General features: G+C 38.1%; 1 pseudogene; it reads right to left on the reverse strand.

Moving 5' to 3' along the window:
* LOC146929879 (uncharacterized) overlaps positions 1-17,676 on the reverse strand; it is a 39,598-nt pseudogene continuing 21,922 nt past the window's right edge.

Raw genomic sequence — 17,676 nt, forward strand, 5'->3', positions numbered from 1 at the left:
TTACAACAAAGTTCCGATCAAAACAGCAAAAGAAAACAATAAAAACAAATCAGTCAATCCCCAAACAAGCAAAGGGACGCTGTCACCACATATGATAACCAAAAGGAAAGCAAACATTTTTTACTTTCAACCAATTGAGAGACGTGGTCTTAACCTTCTCAAGTAATTGCACTGTTGTGTTCTTGCTGTGTTAGCAAACTATCTTTGGTTTCTTTCATTCCAAAGAACCCAAATACCACAAAGCCAAATCAATTGAAGAAAATACCTTCTTGGAGCATAACCACCCGAAGAATAAATAAACTGATAATAGTGCTCCAAAACCTGTTGAGGGTCCACAGAAAACACACAAATCCAAAACTTAATTTGTTGCAATAAGTCACCAAAAATAGGACAATGAATAATTAAGTGATCTATTGTTTCATTTTGTCCACATCCTGTAACACACAATTGGGTATCGTTAGTAATAACACCTTGCCTCACCAAATTATCCTTTGTTGGCCATCTATTGCGGAGAAGACGCCACGCGCAAATAGAAACTATCAAAGGAACACTCTTATGCCAAGGAGCATCTGAAACGACGTCGTGGTTATGCATCTCCTGCTGCATGAGCATTTGATACACACCACGAATGGTGTAACCATCGTCAATATTAGGCTGCCAAAGCCAGATATCTGATTCAATATCCTACAATGTAACGTTAGTAAGCAAATTCCTAATCTCCACCTCCAGCTCCTCCTCCCAAGCTAACAAACGATGCATCCACCTCCAAGCCTCCCCATCTTCACCCCACCCTAAAGCGTGCATCTCTCCCACTGACAAGTCCTTATGAATCGATGAGTCATACAACCTCCTAAATCTCTCCATGAACGACACCGTCCCCAACCAGCAATCCGACCAAAAGAAAGTATTAAAACCATTACCTAAAAGTTTTGATATACTTTCTTCAAACCAACTACCACCCTCCATACCAATTCCATTTTGAATTTTAACTATCTCCCTCCACCAAGCTGACCCCGTCACACCACCTTCCCTCAACCGGCCTCTCTGCTCCCCATAACGAGAAGACAACACCTTAAACCACAAACCCTCCTTATCCACTAAACACCTCCAACACCATTTACCTAGAAGAACAATATTAAACTCCTGCAATCTCCTTATCCCCAATCCACCAGCCCCCTTACTCATACAAATAGAATTCCAGTCTACCCAAGCAATTTTTCTATGATCCTCACCCCCACCCCAAAAAAATTTAATTAAAATAGATTCAATGGTAGAGATTATACCTATGGGAGCTCTGAAAAAAGAAAGGGCGTAGACAGACAGTTGTGAAGCCCCGATACTTCAAAATGGATGACGTATCGTATCCCCTGCGTATCCTGCACCGATACCTGCCCGATACTTTCCGATACGTATCAGGAGAGTATCCGAAGATTAAATTTTATTTTTAAAAAAAATATTTATCTGATACTTTTACGATACGTCCCGGATACGTGAACGATACATTTGTGTGGTCCGATACGCACGGATACATGTGTTTTTTTATATTATTTTGATTTCTGGAATGTGGGACATTAGTGGAGATGCGCATGAACCGCTTGATGGTGTTGGAATTGAGTTAGCAGAGTTGTCTTTAGATGAACCAGATTTGGAAGTTGATTTGTATCTTGATGGTGTTGTATCTTTTTTGGATATAATGCTTCTTTTTTGGATCGATATAGTATATCACTAACAATGTTCCTTTTGGATATAGTATAGCACTGATTGTGCTCTTTTTGGGATGTATTACGAGCCTATGACTGGTTTCTTGTGTTTGTTAATATATTTCCATATTAAAAAAATGGTTATAATTATATTGTACATTTAATTATATAATTTTTTTATTAACGTATCCCAGCCGTATTGTATCTTGATTTTTGAAATTTTTCTGTATCGATGTATCGAAGCAGTATCGTATCCGTATGATATCTCGTATCTGGGCTTTATAGACAGACAATGAAGACAGGACAGACTTAAGGAGAATCAAGCGACCACCATAAGACAAATTTCTACTTTTCCATTCTGACAGTCTAGATTTTAGATGCTCTATTACTGGGTCCCAAAAACTCAAACGTCTAGCATCACCACCAATGGGAAGCCCCAGATACATAAAATTAATTTTACCAATTTTACAAGACAAAATAGAAGCGGCTTTTCGTAACCACGATTCAACAATGTTAATACCAACCAACATACTCTTGTGGTAGTTTACCTTCAAACCAGACATATTCTCAAAAAGCACCAGGATTGCCCTCAAAGTGCGAACATTCGCCCAACTCTTGACACCTAGCAGAAGCGTGTCATCCGCAAATTGAAGTGGGGTTGTGCGTTCCTATAGAGTAACCAGTAAACATATTCAAATTCAATGTCGAAGTCATCAAAACATTCACACTCTCAACTGCTAACAAGAAGAGAAAAGGAGAGAGTGGGTTGCCTTGTCGCAATCCCCTTTTCATTTGAAACTCATCAGTAGGACTACCATTTACCAGAACTGAGGCAGTTGCGGTACTAACACATTCCTTCATCCACTTACGCCACAAAGTTGGAAACGCCATTTTCCCCATAACATCATCAAGATATCCCCAATCAACCAAGTCATATGCTATTTCAAAGTCTACTTTAAACAATAACAATTCTTTTTTCAACTTTCGGGCCTCATCTACCACCTCGTTAGCTACTAAAATACCATCAAGGATTTGCCGATCTTTTACAAACGCTGACTGAGTGTCTGAGATTACCGTTCCCATAAGCTGAAGCAGACGATTTGCCAACAACTTCGCCAAAATTTTATATAAGCATCCTACCAAAGCAATGGGGCGAAAGTCATTTAGACGATAAAAATCATTTGAAATATAAGTAAAACTGATAAATAATTATAAAAATGCTCAAGGTCAATAAAAATTAATATTATACAAACTCACGGAAGATTATTAGTAAGAACAATTTTACATTTCAAGTAAGTAGCTTGAAAGAATTTTGAATTCAATTTTTTCTACCATGATGTTGCTGAAGTTCTCTTTATAAAATAAACAAAATTGTTCAACTAGCAATAAAACTACAAGCACACGTTATCGAAAATTAACAGGATAAAAACATTATTTGGAGAATATATGTGTTTACCACCATTTCTTGAATAATGCAGGCAAGAGATCAAGAATATTATTGACTTTTGAATAAACAACTTACATATGTTTGGATGAACAACTTATTGACAGCTTATAACACAAACACTTATCGTTAAGACACTTATGTACAATGACAGATCCATAAATTTTGATTCATGTGGGTAAGATTTTATATAGGAAAATTCTATGGTGAAGTCATGAGAATGACTTTTTTGGTGAAGTTATCACTATAACATCAAAAATGTAATGAGTAACATCCCACTATTTGTACAATGGCATCAAAAGTTCAGTCATCATAGTATCATCAATTCATCAGATTAACAAGACTACACTTAATCTAATTTTATCCTACCTTGTTATAAGCGTAACACCCCATAAAGTGTAACACTTAAAACTATCACATAATATCATCAACTATGTTTGCATGTTAAAGATTCCAACGATAAAATAGTACCTGTAAGTCCAAGATGTTGCAAGCATTACTAGATGAATTACTAATGATCATTAATCAGTAATCAACAATTTAAAAATGAATCAAACATTAAAATCAAAATTAACTTTTTCAAAAAAGTCAGTTTCTTGACTGCACCGTAGAAGCTCCCTTTTATATAACAAATATTTATATAAAATTTTAGCAGTGTGTAAGTGATAAAATAATAACATCATTATCATTGAAAAAAGGAAATATTAAATAGTGCCCTTAAAGCATTGGATAAGAGGATAAAAATAGAAATATTGTATTCGAAAATGGTAAAAATTGATGAATTTAAAATTTTAAAAGTCAAAATGTTGTTGAATCCAATGCAAACATTATACTTTTGGTTTCCTTGACAAAAGTACTTGAGATTAATTTTTTTTTATAAGGCAAGAAATAGGTTGGACATCAGGGAGAGTCAGAAACATCCAAACTAGGTTGACACCTAACTGACCCCCCATTCTATGCCGCCTACTTCATAAATATTATTAAAAATATATATATGAGGGGGGATATATTGACTCCAAGAGTAAGTGTAAAAACTTACTCTAAATCTTGACCTTTAATTCGATTTTTTTTTTTGGGTACAAAATTCGATTTTTGATTAGTGGTTTAGATTAATTGTTATGATAGGTTTTAATTCCATTTTCTATTGTAGTCAACAATTATCACCACAAAATAACAAAACTATAAATGTCTTTTAATTGTTTGATTTTTTTTTCTTCTCCCATTACTTTTTTTGGTTTTCACGTTAAAAGAATTTTTTTTTAGGGTTAATGGTAAAATAAACATCAAAGTTTTTTATTTGACCACAATTTTTTTTTCTCCCTTTACTTTTTTTTATACAACATATTTTATTTAGTTTCTTCGTTATAATCCTCATCTTTTCTTATATTTATTTTGTAAACACACATTTTTGTACCAATCTGTCACGAAAAAAAAATATAATAGAGGAAGTAACCCTGGTCTTTTATATCCAAATCATTTACAATAATTGCATAAAAAATAAATAAATTGGTGTATTTTCATATATAAATAACGACAAATTAAAACAATCATCTTCATTTGATTAGATTTTGTTGTCATGGACATACATAGATGATGATGTTATTTGAGAAAGACCTCAGTGTTTTATCTTGGTTTTCGGGTGTCAAACATTGATTACGTTTGAACCTTTTTAACCGGTGATTAGAGCTGTCAAAACGGGCGGCCCGGCCCGTTTAGGCCCGGCCCGACCGGGTAACGGGCTTTTTAGGGCCGGGCTGAAAAGCCCGCTTTAAATATGGGCTAGAATAATTGAGCCCGGGCCCGGCCCGATACGGGCTCCCGGGCTAACGGGCCAGCCCGAGCCCGGACGTATCTGTTTTTTTTTTTTTTTTTTCATTTTTTAAGGACTGCAATGTAATAAATAAATAATGGATCATGTGACAATATCAGATAATAGGATCCCTTTGGCTGTTTAGAGGCAAGCTTTTGTTGCTGCTGTGTTGTATTTAGGGAGGTTTATGTGCTTATAAGTTTCTGTTTTGGTTTAGCAGGTTTCTGTGCTGTGTGTTGTATTGTATCAAATGTATCAAATAATGGAACATTGTTTGTAATCTTCTCTTCTCCAACTGCATGCTCTCCTGTTATCTTTTTCAGATGCTACCAGCATTGCCTGGCCTTCGGGAACTCTTATTGATGCCTGATGAAGAAGTTATACTATATGCATGCCATCTCCTCTCCTGGTTTACTCAGAAAGGTTCAGACAAAATGGTTCAAAAACATTGCAGGTGGGAATAATAAAAACATTCAAATCAATAAATGCTAATAGTACCAGTGTGAGTAATGGTCTAATTAATAGACCTTTTCCTGTGCATGAACATGGTATTGAGAACAATGATACCAGTATAAAAAAAATATATATATATAGACCACACAAAAAAACAAAATAAAAAAAAAAGGTATTTTTTGGCGGGCTGGCGGGCCGCCCGGAGCCCGAACGGGCCGGCCCTAACGGGCTACGGGCTTTTTCGGGCCGGGCTAAAAAGCCCTGAAAAAATTCGGGCTGCAATTATTCGGCCCAGGCCCTGCATTTTATTCGGGCTTTCGGGCCGGCCCGTTGGGCCCGGCCCATTTTGACAGCTCTACCGGTGATATCTTATTTTTTCTTGGGAAGGGAGAAAAGTAAGCAAAACCCTTGAGAATCGAGGTCCGGGAGTTGTTTTCGCTACGGGAAGGTGTTAGGCACCCATAACGACTATAGTATCCTATAGGAACCGTCTTTAATTTCTACGCGCGCGCTTTATTTTTAAATGCTATTTTGAAAATAATATTTACACCTAAGGGTTTACTAAGTGAAGAATTGGAGGGAGAAGAATGTGTTTGAATTTTTATTTTATTTGAATTGAAGGAATTTTGTCCTTGCCTACGTACCCGTTTAAGGGATCAAATCCACCGTAGTTCTCTTCCAAAAATGTTTTTTTGTTTTTGTTGGTTGATTTTAAGTTTGAAAATTGGGGTTTGAAGAATGAGATTGAGAGGCCTTAAAGGCATGAGATTGTGAAAAAAGTGGGGTTGAATTAGTTATTTTGCAAAAAAGGTCTAAGCATGATTAAAGTTCATTGAGGTTTGATTAAGAAAATAAAAGGAAAATTCAATGGGATTTTGATCCCAAGGTTTATTAAGAAAAATATTTGAGTGATGTTGTTCATATTTTTTTGGAAAAAAGGTTTTTCTAAGTGTAAAGCCTAAGCATTCATCTAAACATACAATCCTAAACATACATCTAAACATGCATATCCTAGCCATATATCTAAAGTGAGGTGTGTGCATGTGTCGGTGCTTGTGTCGGTGTACATCATTAGAGTCCATTGTCCTTATTACATCATGCCCTAGTTTACATTCTATGGTCTTGCAAGAAATTTAAAGGCATAAAGTAAAATACAAAAGTTCCTACATGTTACATTCTAAGTCTTGTTATGAATCAAAGTGCAAAGAAATGAAAGGATGAGAAAGAGATGGAAAATGAAATGCTCATGATGTATGAAACATAAAGTAGAGTGGTTAGTGAAAATAAGGCATAAAATGATAGAAAGGTAAGCAAGGAAATACTAAAACAAAGAATGGTAAAAATGACAAAAAAATAAAGTGTCAAAATGTAGTGGAAATTTATCATAACCTCTCAATAAGCACATGACCTATAATTCTCTTATTATGAGCAATGTTCAAAGACTTCATTGTATTATGAGTGTGAGAATTATAGGACATATTCAAGTCAAGGATTATGACACATTTTTAGGTCCATTTTAGCACTTTATTTTCAAATACACACATTTACATGACTTGTAAAACAAGAAACTAATTACCCACATTCACATGCAGCAAGAAACACATACAAACAGTAGCTAAAACCTCACAAAATCATATGGTATGGGTCACAAACATTTATCAAGGAATTGGAACTAGAGTCAAGCAAATTTTCACAAATTTTTTAATACAAAACATCACAAAATAGCAAGAAAATCAACACATTATTTTTTCCAAGTTTTAATATGCAAAAATCATCACAAAAATACCACAAAACTATCAAGAAATGTGTATGAAAATTTTTAGAATTTATAAAGAATTTTTAGACACAAAAACATATAAAAACTTCACAATTTTTAACAAAAATAGTAAACAATTGACAAGAAAATACCACACATTTTTAATCAAGATTTAACACATGATAACATCACAAAAATATCAAGAAAATGATCAAGAACACATAGGAATTTTTAAAGGATTTTTGAACATGCAGGGGTGCAATTAGCAAGAAATTAGTAAAACATGCAGAAAAGGGGGGGTGTGTACAGCAAAAACGTGCAGAAAGGCTTAGGGAGAGAATGGGCTGGTCCTGGGGCGGGTCGACCCGGTTCATGGCCATATATATAGGCCTGAACCGGTTTTTGGTTCATTTCCCCCAATCCTTCTCTCTCTAATATTTTCTAGAGTGAGAAGCTCCCTTCTCCTCTCTTTCTTCTCCGGCGGGCTCCTCTTCTCCGGCGCGGTGGCCGACCACCGTGAGGTGGCGGCACCACCGCGTCGGAATTTTTTTCCGGCTCGGATTCAATTTTTTTTTATAGTTTCAAACATCCATTTTCGTGCTTGTTATGGATCCGAGCTTAGTTTTTTGAAATAAGGTGCCAATCGGAGTAGATCTAACTTTGAAGTTTGAGGAACAATTTGAACACAATTTGAAAAGAGGAAAATAGAAGATGGTTACCTTGTGATTCCGGTCCGATTTGCTTCAACCGCCGTGTTTCTAGCCGTAATGCCCCTCCCTCACGCGGTTCCAGTATTTTTCCGTGATTTTTCTTCTTCTGCGTGAACAGTGAATTCGCGTGAACAGTGAACGCGTAAACAGTGAACGTTGTTCTTCCGCACCGATTTGGAATTTGTGAGGTTTGTGTTGGTTTGGTTTTGGATTGTAATGGTTGATTTGGTGAAGATTGGTTGAAGAATTGAGAGGTTTTGTGATAATTGGAGGCGGAATTGATGGATTTTGATGGTGGAAAGAGGTAGTTAAGGTGGTTTTGGGTGGTTGAAAGTGGTGGTTATGGTTGTTAGGGTAGAGGAGAGTGGTGGTGGAAAGTTGTTAGGGTGGTGGAAGAGAAGGAGAAGTTAGTTAGAGGTGAGAGAGAAGGAAGGAAAAAAAAAAGAAATTGTTTTTTTGTTATTTTTTGTGTATTTTTGTGAAAAAAAGTGATTGAAAATAATTGGTGTAAAAAAAAATGATTAGTGTGTGTGAACCTTGACCAACTTTGACCTATTTATAGGTGATGTGGGAATGCTTGGACCAATGATGCGATGCCATGTGGCACTTGACTTGTAACAAACCTTGACTTTGACTTTAACAAACTTAAAAAGGGATTAAAATGCAAATAACAAAAAGTACAAGGACCAAAATGAAAATTAAAACTAAAGTTGAATTGCAAAAGTAAATTGAAAATTAACGTAAAGCGAGACGATTAAAAGCAACAAAGCAGATTAAAATGAATCAGAAATTTTATGTGAAATGACGAAAATGCCCCTAGGGACTAAAACGACTAAAAATGACTCAGATGCAATTTTAAAATGGTTTTTAACAAGGAATTAAAGCAAGAGTTTATTCAAACAAATTAAAAGACTCAGAGACAATTTTAAGAGATTAAACGGAGTTTTAACACATGAAAAGACTAAAATGCCCCTAGGGGCTAAACTGACTCAAAATGACTTCGAATGCAATTTTTGAAATGGATTTTGACATAGAATTGAAATAAGGACTTATTCAAACCATTTGAAAAGACTCAAACAATTTTTCAAAGATTGAAAGAAATTTTAACATAGGAAATGACTAAAATGCCCTTTTTCATGAATTTTGCAAATAATATTGAAATAAAATGCAGAGAAAAATGCAACTGATCAGAGACATATCAAATGACTTAAAATGCAAGAAAAGGAGAATTGAGCTAGTATTTTTAGGTCCAAAATTAGGGTATAACAGCTGCCCCTATTTAAGTTTCTTTGTCTGGAGAGTCAAAAGACGTAGTCTTTGATTTGACGGGACGAAGATACTTAAATATTAACATTTGCACTGTTTTTGGACATAAAAATACGCTTTCAGATTTTCAAAGATATGAGTGCCATGCAATATTTTGATTATGAATGCAGGACAAACAACTGGAGTCTATGGAGCATGTCATGTCACTGGGGATTCAGATAGACACTGACAGGGTAGACAAACCAGGGGATAGAAAATAGGGTACAAGCTGTTCTTTGGATCGAACTAGCCACTTGACCAAGGAATACAAAACAAGAGATAGGTACAAGCTGTTCTTGGGATCGAACTTGGCACTTGACCGGAAACATAGACATATAGGCAGACACAAGTTGTTCTTTGGATCGAACTTGACACTTGATCGGAAATTCAAACAAATAGACAGGTACAAACTGTTCTTTGGATCGAACTGGCTGTTTGGCTGGAGATATAGTCAAAAGGGTAGATACAAACTGTTCTTTGGATCGAACTTGCCGCTGGATCATCACCACATCATGTAGGTAGGTGCAAACTGTTCTTTGGATCGAACTTGTCGTTTGACTGATAACAAAGCATAGGCTGGGTACAAACTGTTCTTTGGATCGAACTTGTCGTTTGTCCGGAAGTATAAGTATATAAGCAGGTACAAGCTGTTCTTTAGACCGAACTAGCCACTTGACCAATAACAAGATATGAATTGGAAGTTTGACTTGGACAGATACGAATTGAGGGTAAGTTGATATTAACTTGATTTGAAGACAGACATGACCATTTTGTTGGCCCAAGAGTAAATTGAGAGTTGATTAATATTGACAAAGACATTGAATTGAAAGTTTGAGATTGAAAGAGGGATTGAAAATTGAGATTAATCAGAGACATAGACATAGACATTGAATTGAGAGTTGAAATTGAATTGAATTGGAGATTGAGATTGAATTGAATTAAATTGACATTGAAATTGGATTGAAGGTTGAAATTGAATTGAATTTGACAGTTGAAATTGAGTTGAAAGTTGAAATTGAATTGAATTTGACAGTTGAAATTGAAATTGAGATTGGATTGAAATTGGAGATTGAATTTGGACGTGAGTTGAATTTGACAGTTGAAATTTGGATTGAATTGGAATTGAGATTGAATTGAAATTGGAATTTGAGTTGAATTTGAAATTGAATTGAACTGAACTTAAGATTGAAGATTGAGTCGAGTTGGAAGTTGGAATTGAGTTGAATTGAAAATTGACTGTTGAGTCAAATCGAAAGTGGAGATTGAATTGAATTGAAAGTGGAAACTGAGTTGGATTGAAAGTTGAAGTTGGAAATGCAGCATGTATGTATGGTATAACAAGATTATTGAATGTATGAGCACATAAAATGCATGATTATGCATGTATGAATGCTTGAAATGCATGATTGGTTTGTAATTTGACAAGGAAGTTTCACAGAGGCAGATGAAACATTGGAAGATTGGGCACGTAATGGCTCGTGCTGCAACATATTCACATAGAAATCCTCTTTGGAGAGACCGTCATTGAGAGACGTATCGAAACCATGGCTGAGGGCAATAAAACTTGTAAAGGAGGGATCCTTGGAAAATTCTTGGATACAGGTCGCCGTTGTTAGGCGTGTCAGTGCTGGGTAAACATTGGATGTTCGCATCTGCGGTCAATGCTTTTCATCATTTAATTTTTCATTCTTTCATTTTCCAATCCCATTTTTGCCTGAACCGCCCTTTCGGGTTTTCGATTCACCGGGGAATAAAATTCTTTTCATTGCCCCATTTTTGCCTGAATTGCCTTCATAGGTTGTCAATCAGCGGGGTGCTCATTTTTGCCTAAGCCGCCCTTTCGGGTTTTCAACTTAGCGAGCTTTTCATTTGCATTTTTTTCAATTTTTTTCATTTTCATTCTGTTTTTTCATTCTTGCCATTGACCACAGATCATCCTGGGGAGTAACCTGCTTGTAACATGTATTGAAATAGACATTGACATTCGTTTATTCATGCATGTTTCATTGAAATGTACCCTATTGCTCAGGTTCGTTTTCAAAATAGACAGGAAAAGATGTTTCAATTTTAAAAAATGTTTGTTTCAGACATTGACATCATCAAATAGAAAGAAAATGTTTTGTATATAGCATTGAAAATGGAAGGAAAAATAGAGTTTCAAACGATAGCACAGGCTCAAATTGATGTAGAAGAGTGAGAGTCAGCCAAAGGCATGACTTCGCGGATTTACAAAGCTTGGAAAATGGTAATTTTATTGGTTAGTGGTACATTGAACACAATGACCGCTACATTTCATAGAAATCTTGAATTCACAAGTACATAAGCTTCTGATGAAGACGATCATTGACAGTTGCAGATGCCCCAAGGGGTGATGGTGATTTGCCAGATATAGTTACTTGTCTTTTATTATCAACCTCATTTTTGCATGAACCGCCCTTTCGGGTTTTCGGCTCATCGAGGAGCTCATTCTTGCCTGAGTTGCGTACAATCTCAGCGAGCTTTTTCATATTCATTTTTTTTGTCCCTAATTTTTGCCTGGATCGCCCTTTCGGGTTTTCGATCCACCGGGAAGCGCATTTTTGCCTAGGCCGCCCTTTCGGGTTTTCGACCTACCACGCTGTTCTATTCTTTCTAGACAAAGTATTTCTTGACTATATCGGCATTGACAGGATTTGGGAGCTCGACACCATCCATGTGTGTAAGAATTAAAGCACCACCAGAGAAAACCTTCTTGACAACATAAGGACCTTCGTAGTTAGGTGTCCACTTGCCCCTTGGGTCGAGTTGCTGACTTATCCTCCTTTTCAATACAAGTTCGCCTTCCTTGAATTCTCGAGGTCGGACTTTCTTGTCAAAAGCATTCTTCATTCGCACTTGATACAACTGTCCATGAGCCATAGCATCCATACGTTTCTCTTCAATCAGATTCAATTGATCGTACCGACTTTGACACCATTCAGCCTCAGTTAATTTTGCTTCCATGATCACTCGAAGAGATGGAATCTCCACTTCCAGAGGGAGAACTGCTTCCAAACCATATACTAAGGAGAAAGGGGTTGCCCCAGTTGAACTGCACACTGTAGTACGGTAACCATGCAAGGCGAAAGGTAGCATCTCATGCCAGTCTTTGTAAGTAGTGACCATCTTCTGAACAATCTTCTTGATGTTCTTGTTAGCGGCCTCAACTGCACCATTCATCTGAGGTCTATAAGGAGAAGAGTTGTGATGTTCAATTTTGAATTCTTCACATAAAGCTTGCATCATGCTATTGTTCAGATTGGAACCATTGTCAGTGATGATCTTGTTGGGAACACCATATCGACAGATGATGTTATTCTTGATAAACTTGACAACCACTTGCTTGGTCACATTTGCATAGGAAGCAGCCTCAACCCACTTGGTGAAGTAGTCAATTGCCACTAGAATGAAATGATGTCCGTTGGAAGCTTTTGGTTCAATCCTTCCGATCATATCAATGCCCCACATAGAGAAAGGCCATGGGGAAGACATAACATTGAGAGCGTGTGGAGGCACATGAATCTTATCAGCATAGATTTGACACTTGTGGCATCTCTTAGCATTTTTGTGGCAGTCACGCTCCATGGTTATCCAGTAATAGCCGGCTCTTAATAATTTCCTCGACATAGTGTGGCCCGAGGCATGGGTCCCAAAAGTGCCGTCATGTACATCATGCATCAATTTCTCAGCTTCTTGTTTGTCAACACATCTCAACAAGACCATGTCATAGTTCCTCTTGTATAGGATTTCTCCGTCCAGAAGGAATTTACTAGCCCATCGTCTCAAAGTCTTTTTATCCCTGTTGGAAGCACCAGGTGGATATTCATGATTTTGCAAGAATTGTTTGATGTTGTAATACCAAGGCTTTTTATCCTTCACATCTTCATCAACTTTATCTGGCATATTTTCAATAGTAAACACATGAGCGGGTCTATCAAGACGCTACACCTTGATCACGGGCACATCATTCCAGTGATTGACATGAAACATAGAAGACAAAGTAGCAAGAGCATCAGCCATCTGATTTTCATCCCGAGGGATATGGTGCAGCTCAACCTTGGTAAAGTATGTCAATAGACGTCTGGCATAGTCACGGTAAGGGATCAGCTTCTCATGATGAGTCTCCTATTCACCCTTTATTTGATTAATGACAAGTGTAGAATCTCCATAGATGTCAAGGTGCTTAATTCTCAGATTAATGGCTTCTTCAATGCCCAAGATGCATGCTTCATATTCAGCCACGTTGTTTGTGCATTCAAAAGTTATTTATGCAGTGAAAGGAATGTGGTGCCCCTGTGGAGTTACAATGATGGCCCCAATTCCTTTACCATAAGCGTTAACAGCACCATCAAACACCAATCCCCATTTGCTATTGGGATCCGGCCCTTCATTGATCAGTGGTTCTTCACAGTCTTTTGCTTTCAGATACATAATCTCTTCATCAGGGAAATCAAACTTAATCGGTTGGTAATCATCAAGAGGTTGACAAGCAAGATGTTCAGCAAGGACACTTCCTTTGATTGCTTTATGAGCTTTGTACACAATATCATATTCAGACAAAAACATTTGCCAATGTGCAATCTTTCCAGTAACAGCAGGCTTTTCAAAGATGTACTTGATTGGATCCATTCGGGATATCAACCAAGTTGTATCATTCACCATATAATGACGCAGGCGTTTGGCAGCCCAGGCTAAAGCACAACAAGTCTTTTCAAGCATTGTATACCGAGTCTCACAGTCGGTGAACTTCTTGCTCAGATTGTAGATAGCATGTTCTTTCTTTCCAGTCTTGTCTTGTTGACCGAGAACACAACCCACTGAATCATCCAACACTGACAGATACATGATCAAAGGCCTTCCCTCCACTGGCGGGACAAGGATAGGTGGCTCTAACAGGTATTCTTTAATGCTATCAAAAGCTTCCTGGCATTCATCATTCCATACAACAGGTTGATTCTTTCTGAGCAATTTGAAAATTGGTCCACAGGTAGTAGTCATGTGAGATATAAATCTTGAAATATAATTCAGACGTCCGAGGAAACCTCTGACTTGCTTTTCAGTTTGAGGGGCCGGCATCTCTCTGATGGCTCGGACTTTATCAGGATCAACTTCGATGCCTCTTTGACTGACAATGAAGCCTAGCAACTTTCCAGATCTTACACCAAATGTACACTTGTTAGGATTCAAACGCAGCTTGTACTTTCTCAATCTTTCAAACATCTTTTTCAAATACACCACATGCTGCTCCTCGTCACTCGATTTCACAATCATATCATCAACATATACTTCAATCTCCTTGTGAATCATATCATGAAACAGAGTGGTCATACCCCTTTGATAGGTAGCACCAGCATTTATTAAGCCAAACGGCATCACTTTATAACAGAACGTTCCCCATGGAGTGGTGAAGGACGTCTTTTCTCTATCTTCAGGTGACATCCGTATCTGGTTGTAACCAGAGAAACCATCCATGAAGGAGAACACTTTGGATTGAGCAGTACTGTCAACAAGCACATCAATATGAGGCAATGGGAAGTTATCTTTTGGACTGGCTTTGTTCAGATCTCTGTAATCAACACACATTTGAACTTTCCCATCTTTCTTTGGTACTGGTACAATATTGGCAATCCACTCAGGATATTCAGCTGTCATGAGGAAACCCGCATCAATTTGCTTCTGCACCTCAGCCTTGATCTTAAGAGCCATGTCTGGACGAGACCTTCTCAATTTCTGTTTGACAGGAGGACATTCAGGTCTTGTCGGTATTCGATGTTCCACAATCTTGGGATCTAGACCCGGCATATCTTCATAGGACCATGCAAAGACATCTGGATAATCATGGAGGATCTGAGTAATCTTCTTTTTCACTTCTGGCTCAAGTGCTGCACCGATCTTGATCTCTCGCTTGTTTTCTTCAGTACCCAGGTTGATGAGCTCAATCTCTTCCTGGTGAGGCTGAATGGCTCTTCTTTCTTGTTCGAGCAGTCGAATGATCTCATACGGTATCTCTTCATTATCCTCCTCATCTTCAGCTTCATATACAGGGAATTCAAAATTTGGAGGAACCATAGGGTCACTGTGTTCAACGGGTTTATTGTGGTTCAATCTGCATAATATGATTGGAATGATTTTAGAAAAAATGTTTTTTTTTATGCAGACTTTTGAAATTAATAAGAAAATACAGATGTTTTGGTTTTTTCTGGCATTACCATTATTTCCGAGAAAAAGGCACTAAAAAGTAAAAAAAAAAACAAAGAGTCGTGAGAAAGACGACAACTTTTATTGATAACGGCAATGCCGAAACAAACATGCCCTTACAATGATATCACTTTCGCCTTCGGCAGAGCGAAAGGATTGTTATTTTGAAAACAAAGAAAAACATGAGCAACAAGACACATTACATGGAAGCATGCATGACTAAAGGAACATCAATGGCCTCCCAATTTCTCACAGTGCCTCCTGGTACAACAAATGTAGGCACGTAACTACTTTCAGCAGCATCTTCAGCAATAGCATTGATAAACCCAGCACTGTAGAAAGTTCCTGTTGAAACGCCAGAGGTTGGGGAGAATCCAAGGCCCTCTTTACGCTTGTTTTCCAAAATCTGAATCACTTTGCCCCAGCCGGCAACTTGCCCTTCTTGAACAGCCTTCTGGGCGTCTTTCAGTGAAGCCATAGCAGTACCAGTTTTTCGAGGCTCCGCGCCTTCAACAGTCAAGCCTTGAAACGACGTCCCTTCAGCGGTCCCTGCTTCAACACAAGAGAAAGATGACACTTGGCTAACTAGATACGCTTCTTCACCATGCACAGTGACAATCTTACCATTCCTCGCAAACTTGAGCTTCTGGTGCAGAGTAGAAGTGACTGCCCCAGCGTCGTGAATCCACGGTCTTCCGAGGAGACAACTGTAAGAAGCATTGATGTCCATAACCTGGAAAGTGATCTGAAATGTCTCAGGACCAATGGTAATTGGCAAGTCCACTTCTCCAAGGACATCCTTGCGAGATCCGTCAAAAGCTTTAACCAGATAGCTACTTCCCCTCGGAGAAATTCCATGATGACTCAACTGTCTCAGCGTAGACTCAGGCATTACGTTTAAAGATGACCCAGTGTCCACCAACACATTGGATATCATGTCAGACTTACAGTGCACTGAGATATGCAGAGCCAAGTTGTGGTGTTTTCCTGCTTCGGGGAGCTCATCATCACCAAATCCCAAGTTATTGCAAGCAGTAATGTTACCCACTATTCCGTTGAACTGATCCACAGAGACTTCATGATCGACATAGGCCTATTCCAGTATTTTCATTAACACTTTCCTGTGAGCCTCTGAGCTCAGGAGCAAAGACAAGATGGATATTTTTGACGGAGTTTGTAGCAGCTGGTCAACAATCTTATAGTCACTCTTTTTAATAAGCCTCAGAATTTCGTCCAGATTAGACTCTTCAATAGATTGGCCTGAGGGGCTGGCATTCTCTTCCTCAAGGTTAGCCATGTTTCTTCTCTTGTACAATCTTGTCTGATAAACTCTATCTGGTTGGTGAATTTTGCGAGCACGAGCCACCTTTCAGACTGCGGCAGAAGAACCAGGAGACAATGAGCACGGGAAGCCATTTGTGACCGATGAATGATGCATATGATGCATGATATGCAAATGCGAAAAGACTCTTTTTTGTCAGAGGACTTTGTCAAAGTGGTTGTGAACATCACGGAGAAACACGGTTTTATTTGAAGATCTTGAACAAAACTAAAAGTTTAGTTGAGATGGTATCACTTGGTGTTCACATCCGTGATGTTCAAAAGATGACTTGTCTAAGTCCCCCGATAAATGCATGGAAAAAGCTTATGCATGTATGCATGAATGCATGATTATGTTCAAGTTCGGAGAAAACATGGTGGGTTGAAGTTCAAAGTCGAGGAGTCATGGGCGGACACGGTGTCCGGTAAATCTAGGGCTTTGGATAATAGTAACCGGGTTCTAAAAAAGGTTCCCAAGTTGCAACCTCTCCGACGTATATCACGGTGTCACGAGACAACACTCGCTCCATGATTATCCGTAAGAAGGTCTAACTTGAGTGTAGTATCGCGTGACGACTAAAATTCGAGACAACACTCGGTTTAGCCTCCGCACTACATCCTAGAAAATGGCCATGGATGGGTTCGGTTATCTACGGTTCATAGCGTCATAGAACAATTAGAAGTAAAGTGCCTAAACGCGACAACACGCGCCGACAACATCACCCCCAAAATGCCTCAACTATGTGGGATTGATCGCATAATCCAAAACACGAGGCAACCCCCGGAATGAATTGTCGATTATATCCCTCCTAAATCCTAAGTTTACTCAGCCCGGGTGTAGGACTTTTGATATTCTCACCCCACACGTTTGCAATAAATTAAACATTTATTCACATAGGAAAACAAGTAAAAGAAACAAGTAAAAACAAAGCGCAAGCGTGGAAATAAAGACTAGGCGTAAC

This window comes from Medicago sativa, chromosome 4 (assembly GCF_051527215.1).
Source record: "Medicago sativa cultivar Bolivia chromosome 4, Bolivia_mono, whole genome shotgun sequence".
Classification (NCBI taxonomy): Eukaryota; Viridiplantae; Streptophyta; class Magnoliopsida; order Fabales; family Fabaceae; genus Medicago; species Medicago sativa.